Below are 17,369 nucleotides of genomic sequence, written 5' to 3' on the forward strand. Positions count from 1 at the left end.
CACAAAGTGGTTCCTGAGAATGATTCTCTCTAGCTTTTATACGAAGATATTTCTTTTTCAACCGTTTACCCTAAAGCGCTTGAAATCTCCACTTTCAAATTCGACAATAAGAGGGTTTCAAATCTTCTCTGTCTAAAGGAAGGTTCAACTTTGCGAGTTGAACAAACGCAACCCAAAAAAGTTACTGAGAATTCTTCTGTCTAGCATTAGATGAAGAAATCCCGTTTCAAACGAAATCCTCAAAGAGGTCCAAATATCCACCTGCAGACTTTACAAACAGAGTGTTTCCAAACTGCTCAATGAAAAGAAAGGTTAAACTCTGTGAGTGGAAGGCACGAATCACAAATTGGCTTCAGAGAATGATTCTCTGTAGTTTTTATACGAAGATATTGCCTTTTATACTATTGGCCCCAAAGAGCTTGAATTCTCCACCTGCAAATTCCACAAAAGGAGGGTTTCAAATCTTCTCTGTGTCAAGCAAGATTTAACTCTGTGAGATGAACCCACGCAACCCAAAGAAGTTACTGAGAATTCTTCTGTCTAGCATTAGATGAAGAAATCCCGTCTCCAACGAAATCCTCAAAGAGGTCCAAATATGCACTTGCAGACTTTACAAACAGAGTGTTTGCAAACTGCTCTATGAATAGAAAGGTTAAACTCTGTGAGTGGAACGCACACATCAGAAAGTGGTTTCTGAGAATGATTCTTTCTAGTTTTTATACGAAGATATTCCCTTTTCTACCGTTGGCCCCAAGGTGCTTGAAATCTCCACCTGCAAATTCCAAAAAAAGAGTGTCTCAAATCTGCACTGTCTAAAGGAAGGTTCAACTCTGTGAGGTGAACACACGCAACCCAAAGAAGTTATTGAGAATTCTTCTGTCTAGCATTAGATGAAGAAACCCCGTTTCCAACGAAATCCTCCAAGAGCTCCAAGTATCCACTTGCAGACTTTACAAACAGAGTGTTTCCAAACTACTCTATGAAAAGAAAGGTTAAACTCTGTGAGTGGAACCCACACATCCCAAAGTGGTTTCTGAGAATGATTCTCTGTAGTTTTTATACGAAGGTATTACCTTTTCCACTGTTGGCCTCAAAGCGCTTGAACTCTCCACCTGCAAATTCCACAAAAAGAGGATTTCATATCTGCTCTTCCTAAGAAAGGCTCAACTCTGTGAGTTGACCACACGCAACCCAGAGATGTTACTGAGAATTCTTCTGTCTAGCATTAGATGAAGAAATCCCGTTTCCAACGAAATCCTCAAAGAGGTCCAAATATCCACTTGCAGACTTTTCAAACACAGTGTTTCCAATCTGCTCTATGAAAACTAAGGTTAAATTCTGTGACTGGAACGCACACATCGCAAAGTGGTTTCTGAAAATTATTCTCTCTAGTTTTTATAAAAAGATATTTCCTTTTCTACCGTTGGCCCCAAAGCGCTTGAAATCTCTACTTGCAAATTCCACAAAAAGAGGATTTCAAATCTGCTCTTCCTAAAGAAAGGTTCAACTCTGTGATTTGAACACACGCAACCCAAAAAAGTTACTGAGAATTCTTCTGTCTAGCATTAGATGCAGAAATCCGTTTTCCAACGAAATCCTAAAATAGGTCCAAATATCCACTTGCAGACTTTACACACAGAGTGTTTCCAAACTGCTCTATGAAAAGAAACGTTAAACTATGTGAGTGGAAGGCACACATCCTAAATTGGTTTCAGAGAGTGATTCTCTGTAGTTTTTATACGAAGATATTTCCTTTTCTACCGTTGGCCCAAAAGCGCTTGAAACTTCCACGTGCAAATTCCAGAAAAGGTGGGTTTCAAATCTGCTCTGTCTAAAGGAAGGTACAACCATGTGAGTTGAACCCACGCAACCCAAAGAAGTTACTGAGAATTCTTCTGTCTAGCATTAGATGAAGAAATCCCGTTTCCAACGAATTCCTCAAAGCGGTCCAAATATCCACTTGCAGACTTTACAAACAGAGTGTTTCCAAGCTGTTCTATGAAAAGAAAGTTTAAACTCTGTAAGTGGAATGCACACATTACAAACTGGTTCCTGAGAATGATTCTCTCTAGTTTTTATACGAAGATATTCCCTTTTCAACCGTTGGCCCCAAAGAGCTTGAAATCTTCAATTGCAAATTCCACAAAAAGAGGGTTTCAAATCTGCTCTGTCTAAAGGAAGGTTCAACTCTGTGAGTTGAACACACACAACCCAAAGAAGTTACAGAGAATTCTTCTGTCTAGCATTGGATGAAGAAATCCCGTTTCCAACGACATCCTCAAAGAGGTCAAAATATCCACTTGCAGACTTTACAAACAGAGTGTTTCTAAACTGCTCTATGAAAAGAAAGGTTAAACTCTGTGAGTGGAATGCACACATCACAAAGTGGTTTCTGAGAATGATTCTCTGTAGTTTTTATACGAAGGTATTTCCTTTTCTACCATTGGCCCCAAAGCGCTTGAAATCTCCACTTGCAAATTCCACAAAAAGAGGGTTTCAAATCCGCTCTGTCTGAAGGAAGGTTCAACTCTTTGAGTTTTACACACCCAACCCAAAGAACTTACTGAGAATTCTTCTGTCTAGCATTAGATGAAGAAATCCCGTTTCCAAAGCAATCCTCAAAGAGGTCCAAATATCCACTTGCAGACTTTTCAAACAGAGTGTTTCCAATCTGTTCTATGAAAACAAAGGTTAAACTCTGTGAGTGGAATTCACACATCGCAAAGTGGTTTCTGAAAATGATTCTCTCTAGTTTTCATACAATGATATTTCCTTTTCTACCGTTGGCCCCAAAGCGCATGAAATCTCTAATAGTAAATTCCACAAAAAGAGGTTTTCAAATCTGCTCTTCCTAAAGGTAGGTTCAACTCTGTGAGTTGAACACATGCAACCCAAAGAAGCTACTGAGAATTCTTCTGTCTAGCATTAGACGAAGAAATCGCGTTTCCAACGAAATCCTCAAAGAGGTCCAAATATCCACTTGCAGACTTTACAAACAGAGTGTTTCCAAACTGCTCTATGAAAACGAAGGTTAAACTCTGTGAGTGGAAGGCACACATCACAAATTGGTTTCAGAGAATGATTCTCTGTAGTTTTTATACGAAGATATTTCCTTTTCTACTGTTGGCACCAAAGCGCTTGAAATCTCCACGTGCAAATCCCTGAAAAGGTGGGTTTCAATTCTGCTGTGTCTAAAGGAAGGTACAACCATGTGAGTTAAACCCACGCAACCCAAAGAAGTTACTGAGAATTCTTCTGTCTAGCATTAGATGAAGAAATCCCGTTTAAAACGAATTCCTCAAAGAGGTCCAAATATCCACATGCAGACTTTACAAACAGAGTGTTTCCAAGCTGTTCTATGAAAAGAAAGGTTAAACTCTGTAAGTGGAATGCACACATTACAAACTGGTTCCTGAGAATGACTCTCTCTAGTTTTTATACGAAGATATTTCCTTTTCAACCGTTGGCCCCAAAGCGCATGAAATCTTCACTTGCAAATTCCACAAAAAGTGGTTTTCAAATCTGCTCTGTCTAAAGGAAGGTTCAACCCTGTGAGTTGAACACACACAACCCAAAGAAGTTACAGAGAATTCTTCTGTCTAGCGTTAGATGAAGAAATCCCGTTTCTAACGAAATCCTCCAAGAGGTCCAAATATCCACTTGCAGACTTTACAAAGAGAGTGTTTCCAAAGTGCTCTACGAAAAGAAAGGTTAAACTCTGTGATTGGAACGCACACATCACAAATTGGTTTCTGAGAATGATTCTCTCTAGTTTTTATGCGAAGATATTTCGTTTCCTACTGTTCGCCTCAACCCGCTTGAAGTCTCCACCTGCAAATTCCACAAAAAGAGGTTTTCAAACCTCCTCTGTCTCAAGGAAGATTCAACTCTGTGAGATGAGCCCATGCAACACAAAGAAGTTACTGAGAATTCTTCTGTCTTGCATTAGATGAAGAAATCCCGTTTCCAACGAAATCGTCAAAGAGGTCCAAATATCCACTTGCAGACTTTACAAACAGAGTGTTTCCAAACTGCTCTATGAAAAGAAAGGTTAAACTCTGTGAGTGCAACGCACACATCACAAAGTGGTTTCTGAGAATGATTCTCACTTGTTGTTATACGAAGATATATCGATTCCTACCTTTGACCCCAAAGCGCATGAAATCTCCATCTGCAAATTCCACAAAAAGAGGGTTTCAAATCTGCTCTGTCTAAAGGAAGATTCAACTCTGTGAGATGAACCCACGCAACCCAAAGAAGTTACTGAGAATTCTTCTGTCTAGCATTAGATGAAGAAATCCCGTTTCCAAAGAAATCCTCAGAGGTTCAAATATCCACTTGCAGACATTAGAAACAGAGTGTTTCCAAACTGCTCTATGAAAATAAAGGTTAAACTCTCTGAGTGCAACGCACACATCACAAAGTGGTTTCTGAGAATGATTCTCTGTAGTTTTTATATGAAGATATTTCTTTCTCTACTGTTGGCCAAAAAGCGCTTGAAATCTCCACGTGCAAATTCCACAAAAGGAGGTTTTCAAATCTGCTCTGTCTAAAGAAAAGTTCTACTCTGTGAGTTGAACCCACGGATCCCAAACAAGTTACTGTGAATTCTTCTGTCTAGCATTAGATGAAGAAATCCCGTTTACAATGAAATCCTCAAAGAGGTCCAAATATCCACTTGCAGACTTTACAGAGTGTTTCCCAACTGCTCTATGAAAACACAGGTTAAACCCTGTGGGTGGAATGCACACATCACAAAGTGGTTTCTGAGAATGATTCTCTCTAGCTTTTATACTAAGATATTTCTTTTTCTACCGTTTACCCTAAAGCGCTTGAAATCTCCACTTTCAAATTCGACAATAAGAGGGTTTCAAATCTTCTCTGTCTAAAGGAAGGTTCAACTTTGCGAGTTGAACAAACGCAACCCAAAAAAGTTACTGAGAATTCTTCTGTCTAGCATTAGATGAAGAAATCCCGTTTCAAACGAAATCCTCAAAGAGGTCCAAATGTCCACCTGCAGACTTTACAAACAGAGTGTTTCCAAACTGCTCAGTGAAAAGAAAGGTTAAACTCTGTGAGTGGAAGGCACGAATCACAAATTGGTTTCAGAGAATGATTCTCTGTAGTTTTTATACGAAGATATTGCCTTTTATACTATTGGCCCCAAAGCGCTTGAATTCTCCACCTGCAAATTCCACAAAAGGAGGATTTCAAATCTTCTCTGTGTCAAGCAAGATTTAACTCTGTGAGATGGACCCACGCAACCCAAAGAAGTTACTGAGAATTCTTCTGTCTAGCATTAGATGAAGAAATCCCGTCTCCAACGAAATCCTCAAAGAGGTCCAAATATCCACTTGCAGACTTTACAAACAGAGTGTTTCCAAACTGCTCTATGAATAGAAAGGTTAAACTCTGTGAGTGGAACGCACACATCAGAAAGTGGTTTCTGAGAATGATTCTTTCTAGTTTTTATACGAAGATATTCCCTTTTCTACCGTTGGCCCCAAGGTGCTTGAAATCTCCACCTGCAAATTCCAAAAAAAGAGTGTCTCAAATCTGCACTGTCTAAAGGAAGGTTCAACTCTGTGAGGTGAACACACGCAACCCAAAGAAGTTATTGAGAATTCTTCTGTCTAGCATTAGATGAAGAAACCCCGTTTCCAACGAAATCCTCCAAGAGCTCCAAGTATCCACTTGCAGACTTTACAAACAGAGTGTTTCCAAACTACTCTATGAAAAGAAAGGTTAAACTCTGTGAGTGGAACCCACACATCCCAAAGTGGTTTCTGAGAATGATTCTCTGTAGTTTTTATACGAAGGTATTACCTTTTCCACTGTTGGCCTCAAAGCGCTTGAACTCTCCACCTGCAAATTCCACAAAAAGAGGATTTCATATCTGCTCTTCCTAAGAAAGGCTCAACTCTGTGAGTTGACCACACGCAACCCAGAGATGTTACTGAGAATTCTTCTGTCTAGCATTAGATGAAGAAATCCCGTTTCCAACGAAATCCTCAAAGAGGTCCAAATATCCACTTGCAGACTTTTCAAACACAGTGTTTCCAATCTGCTCTATGAAAACAAAGGTTAAATTCTGTGACTGGAACGCACACATCGCAAAGTGGTTTCTGAAAATTATTCTCTCTAGTTTTTATAAAAAGATATTTCCTTTTCTACCGTTGGCCCCAAAGCGCTTGAAATCTCTACTTGCAAATTCCACAAAAAGAGGATTTCAAATCTGCTCTTCCTAAAGAAAGGTTCAACTCTGTGATTTGAACACACGCAACCCAAAAAAGTTACTGAGAATTCTTCTGTCTAGCATTAGATGCAGAAATCCGTTTTCCAACGAAATCCTAAAATAGGTCCAAATATCCACTTGCAGACTTTACACACAGAGTGTTTCCAAACTGCTCTATGAAAAGAAACGTTAAACTATGTGAGTGGAAGGCACACATCCCAAATTGGTTTCAGAGAGTGATTCTCTGTAGTTTTTATACGAAGATATTTCCTTTTCTACCGTTGGCCCAAAAGCGCTTGAAACTTCCACGTGCAAATTCCAGAAAAGGTGGGTTTCAAATCTGCTCTGTCTAAAGGAAGGTACAACCATGTGAGTTGAACCCACGCAACCCAAAGAAGTTACTGAGAATTCTTCTGTCTAGCATTAGATGAAGAAATCCCGTTTCCAACGAATTCCTCAAAGCGGTCCAAATATCCACTTGCAGACTTTACAAACAGAGTGTTTCCAAGCTGTTCTATGAAAAGAAAGTTTAAACTCTGTAAGTGGAATGCACACATTACAAACTGGTTCCTGAGAATGATTCTCTCTAGTTTTTATACGAAGATATTCCCTTTTCAACCGTTGGCCCCAAAGAGCTTGAAATCTTCAATTGCAAATTCCACAAAAAGAGGGTTTCAAATCTGCTCTGTCTAAAGGAAGGTTCAACTCTGTGAGTTGAACACACACAACCCAAAGAAGTTACAGAGAATTCTTCTGTCTAGCATTGGATGAAGAAATCCCGTTTCCAACGACATCCTCAAAGAGGTCAAAATATCCACTTGCAGACTTTACAAACAGAGTGTTTCTAAACTGCTCTATGAAAAGAAAGGTTAAACTCTGTGAGTGGAATGCACACATCACAAAGTGGTTTCTGAGAATGATTCTCTGTAGTTTTTATACGAAGGTATTTCCTTTTCTACCATTGGCCCCAAAGCGCTTGAAATCTCCACTTGCAAATTCCACAAAAAGAGGGTTTCAAATCCGCTCTGTCTGAAGGAAGGTTCAACTCTTTGAGTTTTACACACCCAACCCAAAGAACTTACTGAGAATTCTTCTGTCTAGCATTAGATGAAGAAATCCCGTTTCCAAAGCAATCCTCAAAGAGGTCCAAATATCCACTTGCAGACTTTTCAAACAGAGTGTTTCCAATCTGTTCTATGAAAACAAAGGTTAAACTCTGTGAGTGGAATTCACACATCGCAAAGTGGTTTCTGAAAATGATTCTCTCTAGTTTTCATACAATGATATTTCCTTTTCTACCGTTGGCCCCAAAGCGCATGAAATCTCTAATAGTAAATTCCACAAAAAGAGGTTTTCAAATCTGCTCTTCCTAAAGGTAGGTTCAACTCTGTGAGTTGAACACATGCAACCCAAAGAAGCTACTGAGAATTCTTCTGTCTAGCATTAGATGAAGAAATCGCGTTTCCAACGAAATCCTCAAAGAGGTCCAAATATCCACTTGCAGACTTTACAAACAGAGTGTTTCCAAACTGCTCTATGAAAACGAAGGTTAAACTCTGTGAGTGGAAGGCACACATCACAAATTGGTTTCAGAGAATGATTCTCTGTAGTTTTTATACGAAGATATTTCCTTTTCTACTGTTGGCACCAAAGCGCTTGAAATCTCCACGTGCAAATCCCTGAAAAGGTGGGTTTCAATTCTGCTGTGTCTAAAGGAAGGTACAACCATGTGAGTTGAACCCACGCAACCCAAAGAAGTTACTGAGAATTCTTCTGTCTAGCATTAGATGAAGAAATCCCGTTTAAAACGAATTCCTCAAAGAGGTCCAAATATCCACATGCAGACTTTACAAACAGAGTGTTTCCAAGCTGTTCTATGAAAAGAAAGGTTAAACTCTGTAAGTGGAATGCACACATTACAAACTGGTTCCTGAGAATGACTCTCTCTAGTTTTTATACGAAGATATTTCCTTTTCAACCGTTGGCCCCAAAGCGCATGAAATCTTCACTTGCAAATTCCACAAAAAGTGGTTTTCAAATCTGCTCTGTCTAAAGGAAGGTTCAACCCTGTGAGTTGAACACACACAACCCAAAGAAGTTACAGAGAATTCTTCTGTCTAGCGTTAGATGAAGAAATCCCGTTTCTAACGAAATCCTCCAAGAGGTCCAAATATCCACTTGCAGACTTTACAAAGAGAGTGTTTCCAAAGTGCTCTACGAAAAGAAAGGTTAAACTCTGTGATTGGAACGCACACATCACAAATTGGTTTCTGAGAATGATTCTCTCTAGTTTTTATGCGAAGATATTTCGTTTCCTACTGTTCGCCTCAACCCGCTTGAAGTCTCCACCTGCAAATTCCACAAAAAGAGGTTTTCAAACCTCCTCTGTCTCAAGGAAGATTCAACTCTGTGAGATGAGCCCATGCAACACAAAGAAGTTACTGAGAATTCTTTTGTCTTGCATTAGATGAAGAAATCCCGTTTCCAACGAAATCGTCAAAGAGGTCCAAATATCCACTTGCAGACTTTACAAACAGAGTGTTTCCAAACTGCTCTATGAAAAGAAAGGTTAAACTCTGTGAGTGCAACGCACACATCACAAAGTGGTTTCTGAGAATGATTCTCACTTGTTGTTATACGAAGATATATCGATTCCTACATTTGACCCCAAAGCGCATGAAATCTCCATCTGCAAATTCCACAAAAAGAGGGTTTCAAATCTGCTCTGTCTAAAGGAAGATTCAACTCTGTGAGATGAACCCACGCAACCCAAAGAAGTTACTGAGAATTCTTCTGTCTAGCATTAGATGAAGAAATCCCGTTTCCAAAGAAATCCTCAGAGGTTCAAATATCCACTTGCAGACATTAGAAACAGAGTGTTTCCAAACTGCTCTATGAAAATAAAGGTTAAACTCTCTGAGTGCAACGGACACATCACAAAGTGGTTTCTGAGAATGATTCTCTGTAGTTTTTATATGAAGATATTTCTTTTTCTACTGTTGGCCAAAAAGCGCTTGAAATCTCCACGTGCAAATTCCACAAAAGGAGGTTTTCAAATCTGCTCTGTCTAAAGAAAGGTTCTACTCTGTGAGTTGAACCCACGGAACCCAAACAAGTTACTGAGAATTCTTCTGTCTAGCATTAGATGAAGAAATCCCGTTTACAATGAAATCCTCAAAGAGGTCCAAATATCCACTTGCAGACTTTACAGAGTGTTTCCCAACTGCTCTATGAAAACACAGGTTAAACCCTGTGGGTGGAATGCACACATCACAAAGTGGTTCCTGAGAATGATTCTCTCTAGCTTTTATACGAAGATATTTCTTTTTCTACCGTTTACCCTAAAGCGCTTGAAATCTCCACTTTCAAATTCGACAATAAGAGGGTTTCAAATCTTCTCTGTCTAAAGGAAGGTTCAACTTTGCGAGTTGAACAAACGCAACCCAAAAAAGTTACTGAGAATTCTTCTGTCTAGCATTAGATGAAGAAATCCCGTTTCAAACGAAATCCTCAAAGAGGTCCAAATATCCACCTGCAGACTTTACAAACAGAGTGTTTCCAAACTGCTCAATGAAAAGAAAGGTTAAACTCTGTGAGTGGAAGGCACGAATCACAAATTGGTTTCAGAGAATGATTCTCTGTAGTTTTTATACGAAGATATTGCCTTTTATACTATTGGCCCCAAAGCGCTTGAATTCTCCACCTGCAAATTCCACAAAAGGAGGGTTTCAAATCTTCTCTATGTCAAGCAAGATATAACTCTGTGAGATGAACCCACGCAACCCAAAGAAGTTACTGAGAATTCTTCTGTCTAGCATTAGATGAAGAAATCCCGTCTCCAACGAAATCCTCAAAGATGTCAAAATATCCACTTCTAGACTTTACAAACAGAGTGTTTCCAAACTGCTCTATGAATAGAAAGGTTAAACTCTGTGAGTGGAACGCATACATCAGAAAGTGGTTTCTGAGAATAATTCTTTCTAGTTTTTATACGAAGATATTCCTTTTTCTACCGTTGGCCCCAAGGTGCTTGAAATCTCCACCTGCAAATTCCAAAAAAAGAGTGTCTCAAATCTGCACTGTCTAAAGGAAGGTTCAACTCATGGAGGTGAACACATGCAACCCAAAGAAGTTATTGAGAATTCTTCTGTCTAGCATTAGATGAAGAAACCCCGTTTCCAACGAAATCCTCCAAGAGCTCCAAGTATCCACTTGCAGACTTTACAAACAGAGTGCTTCCAAACTACTCTATGAAAAGAAAGGTTAAACTCTGTGAGTGGAACCCACACATCCCAAAGTGGTTTCTGAGAATGATTCTCTGTAGTTTTTATACGAAGGTATTAACTTTTCTACTGTTGGCCTCAAAGCGCTTGAACTCTCCACCTGCAAATTCCACAAAAAGAGGATTTCATATCTGCTCTTCCTAAGAAAGGCTCAACTCTGTGAGTTGACCACACGCAACCCAGAGATGTTACTGAGAATTCTTCTGTCTAGCATTAGATGAAGAAATCCCGTTTCCAACGAAATCCTCAAAGAGGTCCAAATAACCACTTGCAGACTTTTCAAACACAGTGTTTCCAATCTGCTCTATGAAAACAAAGGTTAAATTCTGTGAGTGGAATGCACACATCGCAAAGTGGTTTCTGAAAATTATTCTCTCTAGTTTTTATACAAAGATATTTCCTTTTCTACCGTTGGCCCCAAAGCGCTTGAAATCTCTACTTGCAAATTCCACAAAAAGAGGATTTCAAATCTGATCTTCCTAAAGAAAGATTCAACTCTGTGATTTGAACACATGCAACCCAAAAAAGTTACTGAGAATTCTTCTGTCTAGCATTAGATGCAGAAATCCGTTTTCCAACGAAATCCTAAAATAGGTCCAAATATCCACTTGCAGACTTTACACACAGAGTGTTTCCAAACTGCTCTATGAAAAGAAACGTTAAACTATGTGAGTGGAAGGCACACATCCCAAATTGGTTTCAGAGAGTGATTCTCTGTAGTTTTTATACGAAGATATTTCCTTTTCTACCGTTGGCCCAAAAGCGCTTGAAACTTCCACGTGCAAATTCCAGAAAAGGTGGGTTTCAAATCTGCTCTGTCAAAAGGAAGGTACAACCATGTGAGTTGAACCCATGCAACCCAAAGAAGTTACTGAGAATTCTTCTGTCTAGCATTAGATGAAGAAATCCCGTTTCCAACGAATTCCTCAAAGAGGTCCAAATATCCACTTGCAGACTTTACAAACAGAGTGTTTCCAAGCTGTTCTATGAAAAGAAAGTTTAAACTCTGTAAGTGGAATGCACACATTACAAACTGGTTCCTGAGAATGATTCTCTCTAGTTTTTATACCAAGATATTCCCTTTTCAACCGTTGGCCCCAAAGAGCTTGAAATCTTCAATTGCAAATTCCACAAAAAGAGGGTTTCAAATCTGCTCTGTCTAAAGGAAGGTTCAACTCTGTGAGTTGAACACACACAACCCAAAGAAGTTACAGAGAATTCTTCTGCCTAGCATTGGATGAAGAAATCCCGTTTCCAACGACATCCTCAAAGAGGTCAAAATATCCACTTGCAGACTTTACAAACAGAGTGTTTCTAAACTGCTCTATGAAAAGAAAGGTTAAACTCTGTGAGTGGAATGCACACATCACAAAGTGGTTTCTGAGAATGATTCTCTGTAGTTTTTATACGAAGGTATTTCCTTTTCTACCGTTGGCCCCAAAGCACTTGAAATCTCCACTTGCAAATTCCACAAAAAGAGGGTTTCAAATCCGCTCTGTCTGAAGGAAGGTTCAACTCTTTGAGTTTTACACACCCAACCCAAAGAACTTACTGAGAATTCTTCTGTCTAGCATTAGATGAAGAAATCCCGTTTCCAAAGCAATCCTCAAAGAGGTCCAAATATCCACTTGCAGACTTTTCAAACAGAGTGTTTCCACTCTGCTCTATGAAAACAAATTTTAAACTCTGTGAGTGGAATGCACACATCGCAAAGTGGTTTCTGAAAATGATTCTCTCTAGTTTTTATACAAAGATATTTCCTTTTCTACCGTTGGCCCCAAAGCGCCTGAAATGTCTACTTGTAAATTCCACAAAAAGAGGATTTCAAATCTGCTCTTCCTACAGGTAGGTTCAACTCTGTGAGTTGAACACATGCAACCCGAAGAAGCTACTGAGAATTCTTCTGTCTAGCATTAGATGAAGAAATCCCGTTTCCAACGAAATCCTCAAAGAGGTCCAAATATCCACTTGCAGACTTTACAAACAGAGTGTTTCCAAACTGCTCTATGAAAACGAAGGTTAAACTCTGTGAAAGGAAGGCACACATCACAAATTGGTTTCAGAGAATGATTCTCTGTAGTTTTTATACGAAGATATTTCCTTTTCTACTGTTGGCACCAAAGCGCTTGAAATCTCCACGTGCAAATTCCTGAAAAGGTGGGTTTCAATTCTGCTCTGTCTCAAGAAAGGTTCAACCTTGTGAGTTGAACCCACGCAACCCAAAGAAGTTACTGAGAATTCTTCTGTCTAGCATTAGATGAAGAAATCCCGTTTCCAACGAAATCCTCAAAGAGGTCCAAATATCCACTTGCAGACTTGACAAACAGAGTGTTTCCAAACTGCTCTATGAATAGAAAGGTTAAACTCTGTGAGGGTAACACTCACATCACAAAGTGGTTTCTGAGAATGATTCTCTGTAGTTTTTATACGAAGATATTTCCTTTTCAACAGTTGGCCAATAAATGCTTGAAATCTCCACTTGCAAATTCCACAAAAAGAGGGTTTCAAATCTGCTCTTTCCAAAGAAAGGTTCAACTCCGTGAGTTGTACACAAGCAACCCAAAGAAGCTACTGAGAAATCTTCTGTCTAGCATTAGATGAAGAAATCCCGTTTCCATCGAAATCCTCAAAGAGGTAAGAAATATCCACTTGCAGAGATTTCAAAGAGAGTGTTTCCAAACTGCTCTATGAACAGAAAGGTTAAACTCTGTGAGTGGAACGCATACATCACAAAGTGGTTTCTGAATATGATTATCTCTAGTTTTTATACGAAGATATTTCCTTTTCTACCGTTGGTCCCAAAGCGCATGAAATCTCCACTTGCAAATTCCACAAAAAGAGGGTTTCAAATCTGCTCTGTCTAAAGGAAGATTCAACTCTGTGAGTTGAACACATGCAACCCAAAGAAGTTACTGAGAATTCTTCTGTCTAGCATTAGATGAAGAAACTCCGTTTCCAACGATATCCTCCAAGAGGTCCAAATATCCTGTTGCAGACTTTACAAACAGAGTGTTTCCTAACTGCCCCATGAAAAGAAAGGTTAAACTCTGTGAGTGGAACGCACACATCACAAAGTGGTTTCTGAGAATGATTCTCTGTAATTTTTATACGAAGGTATTTCCTTTTCTACTGTTGGCCTCAAATCGCTTTTAATTTCCACTTGCAAATTCCACAAAAAGAGGGTTTCAAATCTGCTCTGTCTAAAGGAAGGTTCAACTCTGTGAGTTGAACCAACGCAACCCAAAGAAGTTACAGAGAATTCTTCTGTCTAGCATTAGATGAAGAAATCCCGTTTCCAACGAAATCCTCAAAGAGGTCAAAATATCCACTTGCAAACTTGCAAGCAGAGTGTTTCCAAACTGCTCAATGAATAGAAAGGTTATACTCTGTGAGTGGAATGCACACATTACAAAATGGTTTCTAAAAATGATTCTTTCTTGTTTTTATACGAAGATATTTCCTTTTCTACCGTTGGCCACAAAGCGCTTGAAATCTCCCCTTACAAATTCCAGAAAAAGAGGATTTCAAATCTGCTCTTCCTAAAGAAATGTTCAACTCTGTGAGTTGAACACACTTAACCCAAAGAAGTTAATGAGAATTTTTCTGTCTAGCATTAGATGAAGAAATCCCGTTTCTAACAAAATCCTCCAAGAGGTCCAAATATCCACTTGCAGACTTTACAAACAGAGTGTTTCCAAACTGCTCTATGAAAAGAAAGGTTAAACTCTGTGAGTGGAACGCACGCATCACAAAGTGGTTTCTGAGAATGATTCTCTGTAGTTTTTATACGAAGGTATTTCCTTTTCTACCATTGGCCCAAAGCGCTTGAAATCTCCACTTGCAAATTCCACAAAAAGAGGGTTTCAAATCTGCTCTGTCTGAAGGAAGGTTCAACTCTGTGAGTTTTACACACCCAACCCAAAGAACTTACTGAGAATGCTTCTGTCTAGCATTAGATGAAGAAATCCCGTTTCCAACGAAATCCTCCAAGATGTCCAAATATCCACTTGCAGACTTTACAAACAGAGTGTTTCCAAGCTGCTCTATGGAAAGAAAGGTTAAACTCTGTGAGCGGAACGCACACATCACAAAGTGGTTTCTGAGAATGATTCTCTGTAGTTTTTATACGAAGATATTTCCTTTTCTACCGTTGGCCCCAAAGCGCTTGAAATGCCCACTTGCAAATTCCACAAAAAGAGGGTTTCAAATCTGCTCTGTCTAAAGGAAGGTTCAACTCTGTGAGTTGAACACACATAACCCAAAGAAGTTACTGAGAATTCTTCTGTCTAGCATGATATGAAGAAACCCCGTTTCCAACGAAACCCTCAAAGAACTCCAAATATTCACCTGCAGACTTTATAAACAGAGTGTTTCCAAACTGCTCCATGAAAAGAAAGGTTAAACTCTGTGGTTGGAACGCACATATCACAAAGTGGTTTCTGAGAACGATTCTCTCTAGTTTTCATAGGAAGATATTTAATTTTCTACCGTTGGCCCCAAAATGCTTGAAATCTCCAATTGCAAATTCCACAAGAAGAGGGTTTCAATTCTTCTCTGCCTAAAGGAAGGTTCAACTCTGTGAGTTGAACACACGCAACCCAAAGAAGTTACTGAGAATTCTTCTGTCTAGCATAAGATGAAAAAATCCCTCTTCCAATGATATCTTCCAAGAGGTCCAAATATCCACTTGCAGACTTTACAAACAGAGTGTTTCCAAACTGCTCCATGAAAAGAAAGGTGAAACTCTGTGGGTGGAATGCACACATCACAAACTAGTTTCTGAGAATGATTCTCTCTAGTTTTCATACGAAGATATTTCCTTTTCTACCATTGGCCCCAAAGCGCATGGAATCTCCACTTGCAAATTCCACAAAAAGAGGATTTCAAATCTTCTCTGTCTAAAGGAAGGTTCAACTCTGTGAGTTGAACACACATAACCCAAAGAAGTTACTGAGAATTCTTCTGTCTAGCATTAGATGAAGAAATCCCATTTCAAACGAAATCCTCCAAGAGTTCCAAATATCCACGTGCAAATTTTACAAACAGAGATTTTCGAAACAGCTCTATGAAAAGAAAAGTTAAACTCTGTGAGTGGAACGCACACATCACATAGTGGTTTCTGAGAATGATTCTCTGTAGTTTTTATACGAAGTTATTTCCTTTTCTACCGTTGTCCAAAAAGCTCTTGAAATCTCCATTTGCAAATTCCACAAAAAGAGGGTTTCAAACCTGCTCTGTCTAAAGGAAGGTTCAACTCTGTGAGTTGAACACACATAACCCAAAGAAGTTACTGAGAATTCTTCTGTCTAGCATTAGATGAAAAAATCCCGTTTCCAACGAAGTCCTCAAAGAGGTCCAAATATCCACTTGTAGACTTTGCAAACAGAGTTTTTCCAAACTGCTCTATGAAAAGAAAGGTTAAACTCTGTGGGTGGAACGCACACATCACAAAGTGGTTTCTGAGAATGATTCTCTCTAGTTTTCATACGAAGATATTTCCTTTTCTACCATTGGCCCCAAAGCGCTTGAAATCTCCACTTGCAAATTCCACAAAAAGAGGGTTTCAAATCTTCTCTCTCTAAAGGAAGGTTCAACTCTGTGAGTTGAAAACACATAACCCAAAGAAGTTACTGAGAATTCTTCTGTCTGGCATTAGATGAAGAAATCCCGTTTCCAAAGAAATACTCACAGAGGTCCAAGTATCCACTTGCAGACATTACAAACAGAGTGTTTCCAAACTGCTCTATGAAAAGAATGGTTAAACTCTGAGAATGGAACGCACACATCTCAAAGTGGTTTCTGAGAATGAGTCCCTCTAATTTTTATAAGAAGATATTTCCTTTTCTACCGTTGGCCCCAAAGTGCTTGAAATCGCCACATGCAAATTCCACAAAAAGAGGGTTTCAAATCTGCTCTGTCTAAAGGAAGGTTCAACTCTGTGAGTTGAACTCACGCAACCCAAAGTTGTTACTGAGAATTCTTCTGTCTAGCATTTGATGAAGAAATCCCGTTTCAAATGAAATCCTCAAAGAGTTCCAAATATCCACTTGCAAACCTTGCAAACAGAGTTTTTCCAAATGGCTCTATGAAAAGAATGGTTAAACTCTGTGATTGGAACGCACACATAACAAAGTGGTTTCAGAGAATGATTCTCCCTAGTTTTAATACACAGATATTTCCGTTTCTACTTTGGCCCCAAATCACTTGAAATCTCCACTTGCAAATTCCACAAAAAGAGGGTTTCAAATCTTCTCTGTCTTAAGGAAGGTTCAACTCTGTGAGTTGAACACACGCAACCCAAAGAAGTTACTGAGAATTCTTCTGTATAGCATTAGATGAAGAAATCCGGTTTCCAAAGATATCCTCAAAGAGGTCCAAATAACCACTTGCAGACTTACAAACAGAATGCTTCCAAACTGCTCTATGAAAAGAAAGGTTAAACTCTGTGAGTGGAACGCACACATCACAAAGTGGTTTCTGAGAACGATTCTCTCTAGTTTTTATACGAAGATATTTCCTTTTCTACCGTTGGCCACAAAGCGCTTGAAATCCCCACTTGCAAATTCCACAAAAAGAGGGTTTCAAACCTGCTCTGTCTAAAGGAAGGATCAACTCTGTGAGTTGAACACGAGTAACTCAAAGAAGTCACTGAGAATTCGTCTGTCTAGCATTAGATGAGGAAATCCCGTTTCCAAAGAAATCTTCAAAGAAGTCCAAATATACACTTGCAGATTTTACAAAAAGAGTGTTTCCAAACTGCTCTATGAAAAGAAAGTTTAAACTCTGTGAGTGGAACGCACACATCACAAAGTGGTTTCTGAGAATGATTCTCTGTTGTTTTTATAAAAAGA

This window comes from Gorilla gorilla, chromosome 10 (assembly GCF_029281585.2).
Source record: "Gorilla gorilla gorilla isolate KB3781 chromosome 10, NHGRI_mGorGor1-v2.1_pri, whole genome shotgun sequence".
Classification (NCBI taxonomy): Eukaryota; Metazoa; Chordata; class Mammalia; order Primates; family Hominidae; genus Gorilla; species Gorilla gorilla.